The 9,098-nt window shown below is 43.8% G+C and overlaps 1 non-coding gene across 1 annotated transcript; it reads right to left on the bottom strand.

Annotated features, from left to right (window-relative positions):
* Positions 1-1,122: 1,122 nt before the first annotated feature.
* LOC141609651 (small nucleolar RNA R71) lies at positions 1,123-1,228 on the bottom strand. Its single transcript, XR_012527573.1, has one exon. It is a non-coding gene; the product is annotated as a small nucleolar RNA R71 (small nucleolar RNA).
* Between the last annotated feature and the right edge of the window lie 7,870 nt (positions 1,229-9,098).

The following is a 9,098-nucleotide window of genomic DNA, read 5'->3' on the forward strand; positions in this document are numbered from 1 at the left end:
CTAGATCGGAAGATTGGACTAAATTGACCTGGTATGAACTGTAGACTACCCTGACGAGGACGAAAGTTATGTTAGTGGAAGTTTAGGATAGAAAGTGGACCGGAATGACTTTTCCATATCCGTCTCGCAGTAATTTATCTAAGTTGTTTACAGTTGAGTCACTGGACTACCGTAGTGAACCGAAATCCTGACATGTCCCATCTCTATTTGATATTTTAATTCTATTTTTCTGCCTTAACTGCTCTTTCTTTATTTCTCTTCCTTTAAACTCTTTTAGTTTAGAAATCAAATTATAAACACCCCCCATTTGTGACCAAATAGACGGACTCTTACAGATATCTTGCCTCCGTGAGGAGATCGACCTGACTTCCCTAGCTATATATTTAGTTTAGTTAGTTATTTTTGATAAGTATACGACAGCCCTGTCAAAATTTGGCGCCGTTGCCAGGGAGGCAATTGCCCTATCTGTCTTTGTTTCGTTTATTTTATCCGTCTCAGGGAATTTTAATTCCTTGAGAAAGTTCTTATTTATTTTCTTTCAGTGTTGTGTATGCCCAGGTCAGACAGGTTTGAGTTAGTTTCACCGATTCTCGAGCCGAGAGACTGTTTCGCATAGACTCCGTCTGCAAAGAGAATCACGAAAGGAAGACTTGACTACTTTCAAACCAGAGCTTCAACATTTCCTTTTTACAGAAAATCCATCTTTTGAAGAAGATACTGTCAGGGCTGTAAGCCAACCAGTAAAAATGCCGAACATTGCTAGTCACTCGGAGCCTGAAGCATCATAAATTCCAAAGGGTTTCAATCTCCAGACTAAGGATGGGAATACATTTGACATCCGTCCTTCCAATATCAATCTGGTGGAGAGAAATCTCTTTAGAGGTGTGGCAGGTGAAGACCCGAGGAAGCATATGGAGGTCTTTACGGACTACTGTTCTACTATCCCCGCCACAACGGGGGTAACTCAAGACAAGATTAAGGAGGTGCTGTTTCCTTTTTGTTTGACTGACTCAGCCAAGGAGTGGCTGACTGATTTGGACCGCATGGCCGCAGGGGTTACAGACTTTGAGACCCTTGCTCTTGCTTTTAATAAGAGATATTTCCCTCCGCAGCGCACTAATCAGCTGAGGGCCAAGATTACCAGTTTCAAACAGGCACCAGATGAAACTTTCTATGAAGCATGGTGCCGTTTCAAGAGGCTGGTGAGGTCTATTCCTCACCATGGTTTTGATATGTGGTTCCTGTCCAATCAGTTCTACAATGGGCTATATGATGATCACAAAGCCATACTTGATGCATCATCCAGCGGAAGATTTCAAAAGAACACCGATGATGAAAAGGGATGGGCTCTTATTGAAGAGATGGCCACCTACTGTGTTGAGTATGGAAACCCAAGGGATGGTATTAGAACCGTTCATGCGGTCGATAAGCAAGTTGTGGCTCAGCTAGAAGCCATGAATGCTAGGTTTGATAAGTTGGAGCTGCATTCTGCTGGGGAGCCTCAGACGGTCCATTTGCTTACTAGAAGGGAGACTGTCACATGTGAGAGGTGTGGGAGCAACGACGGTCACACTGCTATTGGCTGTCTTACGGAGAAGGACCAGGTCCTTGCTTTTCAACAATATAGGCAACGAGGGGGTTCCTATTATAACAACCAAGGGGCAGTCCATCCCAATTTGAGGTGGACAAGTCAAAATGTGCTCAATCCTACCCCTCCTCTGCAGTAGCAACATCCATATGTCCCTCCTCATAAGGCTCAACAAGGCTTTCAGAAGTCTCCTTCCTTTCCTACACCTAATCAAGGTGCATCATCTTCTGGTGGAGGAAGTGAGCTAGGTGAGTTGAAGACAATGTTGCAGTCTTTGACAAAGTAGCGGCAGCTGAGTGATCAATAAAAAGATGCATCTATCAAGGCACTTGAAACTCAAGTTGCCCAGTTAGCCGCGAACCAATCCACAAGGAAACCGGGTCATTTACTGTCACAAGCTGATAAGAATCCACATGAGACGATAAATTTAATTAATTTGAGGAGCGTTCGTTCATATGAGGGACCAGACATGTTGAAATCAGACCCGAGGAAAGTTATAACTGCTGATGAACAGTGTTCTGTCGAAGAAAAAGAGCTGAGGACAAGGAAAGTACTCGATCGAGTAATATCTGGGGGTCGATCGAGTGATATTGCTGAAGAAAGGGCTCGATCGAGTAAAATTTTTACTCGATCGAGTGAACAGGGAAAAGAAACTGCTCGATCGAATAAATTTCTGGTCGATCGAGTGATTTTGTTGAAGAAACTACTCGATCGAATGGTATTTCTGGTCGATCAAGTAGTGCAGATAAAGAACAACTCAATCGAGAGCTTGCTAGTGCTCGATCGAGTGAAACATCGCCTGAAAGACCTCGTTCGAGAGGAAAGAAGCGTTCGAAGGATTTGGAGCTTGATCCGGCTGACACGTTGGAAGAAAGGAACAAGGGACTCGAGATACCCATCACGGTGCCCTTTCCGAGACGTTTGCAGAGTACTAAGGCTAATCAACAATTCGGCAAATTTGTCGAACTCCTGAGAAGCTTACAAGTCACTGTGCCATTCGCCGAACTGCTGACACAGGTACCCTCTTACCTTAAATTTATGAAAGAAATTTTGTCGCGTAAGAGGCACATTAATGACCATGAGACGGTAGCTTTGATCGAGGTAGGGACGACCCTAGTTCAGAATAAGTTACCTCCCAAACAGTCAGACCCGGGTAGTTTTTCGATTCCGTGTCATATTGGTACCCATTTGATTGATAATGCGTTATGCGATCTTGGCGCTAGCGTGAGTGTCTTACCGCTGTCTTTGGCAAAGAGACTTGGTTTGACAAAGTTTAATTGCACAAATATGACTGTTCAGATGGCCGACCGTAGCATATCACGGCCATAAGGTGTCATAGAAGACATACCTGTTAAGATCGGGAGGTTCTTTATTCCCGTTGACTTCGTTGTACTTGACATTCCCGAAGACGCCCATACCCCTATTATTTTAGGGAGGCCATTTTTATTTACTGCCCGTGCAGTAATAGACGTCGGAGGCAAGACATTGACTTTTCAGGTTGGGGACGAGGAATTGATATTCCATCAGTCTAAGTTCCGAAGGGCTCCCATGCAAGCTCAGCCTTGCAATGCCCTCTCTTCTATTGACCCTCCCATTGACACTCCAAATGAGAATTTGGAGTATTGTGCTGCTATTGTGACCCCTCCGCCTCAGGTTGAGAGTAAAAAGGAGGAAAGTTCGTCTGTTGTCCATGTTGCAGGTACAGATGAAAATAATGCAGGAGCTGTCAAAGTGTGTTGTGCAATTAATGTCATTCAAAGTGGGAGTGACGATGTTAAAGCCGGCGAGAAAGGAGTAAGGATGAGAAAAGTTCGCGCGTATGTGGACGTCAACTATCCTCCTCCCAATGATCCAAGTTCAAGCTCGTGGAAATTGAAGAGGATGATTAATTTTGTTGAGATGACGTCCTCCAGTAAGGAGCCCTCCAAGGGGCTACTGAATTGCTTCGAGAAGTGCGCAGGGTAATGCCCCGTGTAACAATTTGTAAAAACAATTTTCAAATTTTCCGTTGAATTTTATTCATTGCTTTTAATTAGGACAATTAGAATTTAGACAATTTTAAGCGTAGATTAGAGACTATAGACTGTTACTTTGCTTATTTCGTATTTTGGGATATTTTTGCGAGTGTTTTTATGCAGGTTTGGGGAATTTTATGCAAATTCAAAGGAACAATAACAAATTCAAGAGCTTACACGAGGAAAAGAGCTCGATCGAGTACTTTTTGTACTCGATCGAGTGAAATCTATTCGATCGAGTGATCCCATATTACTCGATCGACTAAAGCTGAAAAGGGGAGTTCTCGATCGAGTAATTTTCTACTCGATCGAGAAGATGCATACAAGAAGCTCTCGATCGAGTAGTTTTAAACCACTCGATCGAGTGATTTGGAAAATGACACGAAGGGAGTTTCTTAAACTTCCTTCTTTTACTTTGTTATTACATTTCCTCATCATTATTTCGACCCCCTTCCATTTTTGCGATCAAACAAACCCCAATTCCTCCATTTTTCTTGCCCATTTGCCAAATCCACCACCTACATTTTGTTCCTTGTTAATTAATCGTCCATAGCCCTCTACTTTCCCCTTGATTCGTGCTGTTTTACTCGGTCAATTGAGGACATTAGGGTTTCGCGGTTTTTCGATCAAAAATCCCCATTTTTGCTTGTTGATTGTCGATTAATTGCAATTTGTAGGTTCCTAATCATCAAGTAAGTAATTCCTACACCTCTTTGCATTTTAATTTCGTTAATTTTGCATATTATGAAGAGAATTAGGATTAGGGTTTTGAAATCCCTTATTTGGTCGAGTTTTTCGACTATTACTGTAATTGTTTGCCCTATTTGTCTTGCTTGATGATCAATTCCCATACCTTTTTGATTTTTACATGTTTAATTCGAATTTTGCGAGAAATTTGCGATTAGGGCTAATTACAGTCGAAATTTTCGACTGTAAGCTAGTTTTGCTGCTGCCATTTGCTTAATTTCCCTCAATTGTTTCTTAATTGGCTGCCATTTACCCTCTGCTACCCTTCCCCTATCGCTGTTTACTTGTTACCATTCGAATTTTTGAGGAAACGTTGGGAATTTTTGGGCTCTAGGTCGAATTTTACGACTGGTTAGGGAAGCTTCATGCTGTTTTCACGCTGCTTTCATGCCATTTTCTTATCAAATTCCCCTGCCCAATTTGTTTAGGATGGATTCTAGCTCGATGCCTTCTTCGAGCTCTATTGCCAGTCCGTCCCTGTCTCTGTCTGAGACGGTAGTCCCTGCTGCTACTACCGTCTCCGCACTTACCACCAGCACCCCTGTGTTCTTAGTTTCTGTTACTGGTACGGTGTTTACTACAGGTAGCACTGCTGCTAGCTCCATTTTAGCCACTAATGCTAGCCTTTCTTCTTCAGTGGCTGTAATACTCCGTATTTATAAGTCTTGAGGTACTCTATCGAGTAGCCCTTACTCTGTCGAGTAAGGGTAAGTTGCGAAATAAAATAGTTTCTGACCTGTTGGGTACTCGATCTAGTAGCAGGGGCACTAGATCGAGTAAGGGGGTACTCGATCGAGTACCTTGGGTACTCGATCGAGTGTCCGGTTTTACGGGGAGTTTTCTCGGGTTTTGTTAATTATGCGATTAAGGTATTTAAGTTCCGTCGTCTTTATTCTAAATCACTTTTACAAAACCTAAATCCCTGTTTAAGAGAGAAAGCAACAAGTTCATCTTCCTAATCGCATTCTTAGCAATTCCCGAGTTCGACGGTCGGTTCTTGTCGTTGTTTATATCGTTGGGTTCCTTGCGTCGAGGGTAAGATCTACGTACCCTTTTTATTGTATTTCCTTTGATTTGGTTAAACCCTAATTTAGAGATTGGGGGTTTTTATGTGTAGTATGTGATTGGTAGCCTATATGTGTTGTATGATAGGAGGAGGGTTCATAGAAGAGGCTTTTGACTCAAAGAGAGAGACCGTCTGATTGTGTGCATACCAGGTAGGATTTCCTACTCAATATTAGTCCCATAATGGGATATTGGTTGATGTATTGTATTTGGTTGTTTGATATAATAATTGTCTTGTGATTGTGGTTGTGATCGTTGTTGATGGTTCGCGAGGCGTGGCCTCGGCGAGTGGGGTCACTTGCGGGAGTGGCTTCACGCCCTAGTTTCGCCTTATGTGGAACCCGCCACCGAAGGGATGTGCACATTAATGGACAGGGTTATCGCTCACTATGTGGAGCGGGGATTTGGTGGGTACGGTGCGGTCCCCCATCGGGGCGGGCTAGTCCAAAGGACGATCGATTGAGATGATGGGAATTGGTTGGTTGTGTGTGTGTGTGATTTAAAGCCGTGTCATGTATCTTATTGTTGTTATACATATTGATTGTGTGATTAGTATCGACCCGGTGTTGTTTTGTAAACTGCGGTGATCCATTCGGGGATGGTGAGCGAGATATTGAGCGGTATTGAGATGAGTCTTGGGATAGGCCGGGATGCCACGACATGATGATAGGAGTCTTCCGCCGTAGCCTTTAGTTTATTTACATTTCGATTAGAATAGTCATTTTGAAATAATGTATCGTACTTTTGGTTTGGTTTTGAGGATTGTAACTATTCGCTAAATTATTTATAATAAACGTTGTTTCTTTATTGTTGTTTGATTATCATTGCCTCGGGTAACCGAGATGGTAATGTCTTCATACCTGAGTGGTCCTGGTAAGGCACTTGGAGTATGGGGGTGTTACAAATGGTATCAGAGCCAGGTTCCTGAAACCTGTAACCAATGAACCTAATGAACATAGGGAGTCAATTAAAATGAACCCGGGGTAAAAGTTGTAGGAGCTAGTGCAAAGGCTTGGGAGACGTCCTAAAGTCGCAGGGGTCGCCCTACAACTTTGAACTGGTCACATGGGGGAAGTGTTTGTCGAGTCGTATGTGTGTTTGGTTAACTTGTGTAAGAATGTGGTGAAATGTGTTAATTGTTGGGTGTTGAAGTAGAAATTTGAGCATGTGATAGAAAAATGGTGATATGTGGGAATTTGTTGATGAAATGATAACATGATGGATGATTTACAATGTGGCATTTAATAATATGATGAAACGATCTCGTAGACAGTAGAAAAGATGCGTAGCATGTGTATTATGATATAATGTGGTTTATAAGTTTAGCATGTTAGCATATGACGTAACATGCGGGTAGCTTTTATGTGTTAGCATGACTCGATCGAGTGGGACTGACTCGATCGGGTGGGTTTTTAACGATTTTGAGTCCAGAATAGCGTTTTTGGGCACTCGATCGAGTAACTAGGGGTACTCGATCGAGTAGAAATCACTCGATCGAGTAGCCTAGATACTCGATCGAGTAGGTAAGAGATCGAAGGTCCATTATGGGTCGATGTTTGGGTACTCGATCGAGTACGTGGGGCACTCGATCGAGTAGCCCGTTACTCGATCGAGTGTGTTTGGGAACTCGATCGAGTGGGTTCTGGGTGGCATGTTTTCGTGTTTTGGAGTTTAGTACGTATGTTCATATCTACCCTTTCTTATATATGTATAGTTTCAAGATGCCGCCCAAGAGAACTGCTTTCTATGCGAGAGCTGAGCTTATGACCGTGGATGACATCGTTGAGATGTTAGAGCACCAGGATGCTCTTACTGAGACCCTAAAGAAAGTGAATGAGGATAAGAATAAGGATAAGGAGAAGGAGGTTGACCATTCAAAAATCAGCCTTTACATAGCGAGGTTTAACCCGAAAGAATACAAGGGAGTTGGGGAGCCTAACCTACTTGATAGTTGGCTGAGAGAGATGGAGAACATATTAGATTTGGTTCACTGTCTGATGAGATGAGGGTAGAACAGTGCGTTCTATCCGAGGGAGGCGAGGCAAGTGGTGGGATTCAGTGAAAGTGAGTGCTAAGGAGATATATACAAACCAAGGCTTACCTGCTATACCTTGGGAGGAGTTTCGTAGGGCTGTGAGGAAGGAGTTTGTACCGGAACATGTGAGGAGTAAGATGAGAGAAGAGTTTGATGGTTTTAAGATGACTCGCCGAGATGTCCGTGGTTGAGTACTACAGTCGTTCAATGAGAAGTCGAGGTATCTTTGAGGATATGGGTTTGAGTGAGGAGAATCTGGCATTGAGGTTTGAGAGGGGGTTGACCCCTAAGATTATGGATAAGTTACCCGTGGGAATCCTTACGGATGTTAAGGAAGCTTATGAGAGGGCGGGGAGAGCTGAGAGGTTGGTGGAGATGGCTCAGGAGAGGTTAGGTGGTGAGAAGAGGAAGTCCGAGAGCGAGGGTGGTGGCCAATCTAATCACAAGAAAGGCAACCACAATCGCCTAAGGGATTTTCTTCTCGGTCCGGGTTCGATCTTTGGGGCTTCCTTTGGGCGTGGCCGTGGAAGTGTGAGTAATAGTTGGGGAGTGACATGCTATAGCTGTGGTGGTGTAGGCCACAAGAGACATGAGTGCACAAGTGCACCAGGATCTTTCCAGAGACCGTGCAGAGCTTCGCGAGAAACAGACCGGCCGGATCATGGCCAAACCGGGAAGTCGAGTTACAGTGGAGGCAACCGCAACGGCGGTAATTCTTATCGAAACCACTGCGAACAACAACAACAATCAAGGGTCGGGTGCTGGCCGACCACATCGCTAATCTTGTCCGGGGAGGTGGGCGGAAGACCGATGGCAAGTTATTCATGATGGAGAATAAAGCGGTGAGGAAGATACGCACGTTATCACCGGTACATTCCTTGTTAATGGTATTCCTACCTTTGTTTTGTTTGATTCGGGGCTTCTCGATCGTTTGTGTCTTCGAGTCGTGTAAAACAGTTGGGTTTGAGAGTATATGAGTCTGTTAGTGAGCAAGTTTTCATACCTTCGGGTGAGTCTGTATCGTGTGGGAGATTGTTCAGAGATGTATCTTTGATAGTTGGGCAAGTTGATTTCCTGTAGACTTGCTAGAGTTTCCTTTTAACGGTTTTGAGATGATAGTTGGGATGGATTGGTTAGGAAAGTATAAAGCTAAGATAGACTATCATCAAAAGAAAGTGTCTTTAAGAGGTCCTAAGGGTGTTAGTGTGTCTTATCGTGGGTTTCTAGTCAAACCCAAAGTTAAGTTGATTGCACTTGTCACCTTGAAGTCTTATCCGAGGAAGGGATGTCCGCTGATCTTGTGCCATGTGAGAGATGATCGGATAGAGAGTCCTAGATTGATGAGATACCGGTGGTGGGGAGTTTGCGATGTTTTTCCGGAGGAGATTCCGGGGTTGCCACCGAAGAGGGAGATAGATTTCACCGTTGAGTTGAAGCCGGGGACGGGGCCAATCTCTAAGGCACCGTACCGTATGGGTCCTTAGGAGATGGAGGAACTTAGGAAGCGATTGGATGATCGATAGAGAAGGGATACATTAGACCAAGTGTATCGCCGTGGGGAGCACCAGTTCTTTTCGTGAAGAAGAAAGATGGGAGTTTGAGGTTATGCATAGATTACGGGAGCCGAACCGTGTGACGATAAAGAACA

This window comes from Silene latifolia, chromosome 10 (genome assembly GCF_048544455.1).
Source record: "Silene latifolia isolate original U9 population chromosome 10, ASM4854445v1, whole genome shotgun sequence".
NCBI lineage: Eukaryota > Viridiplantae > Streptophyta > Magnoliopsida > Caryophyllales > Caryophyllaceae > Silene > Silene latifolia.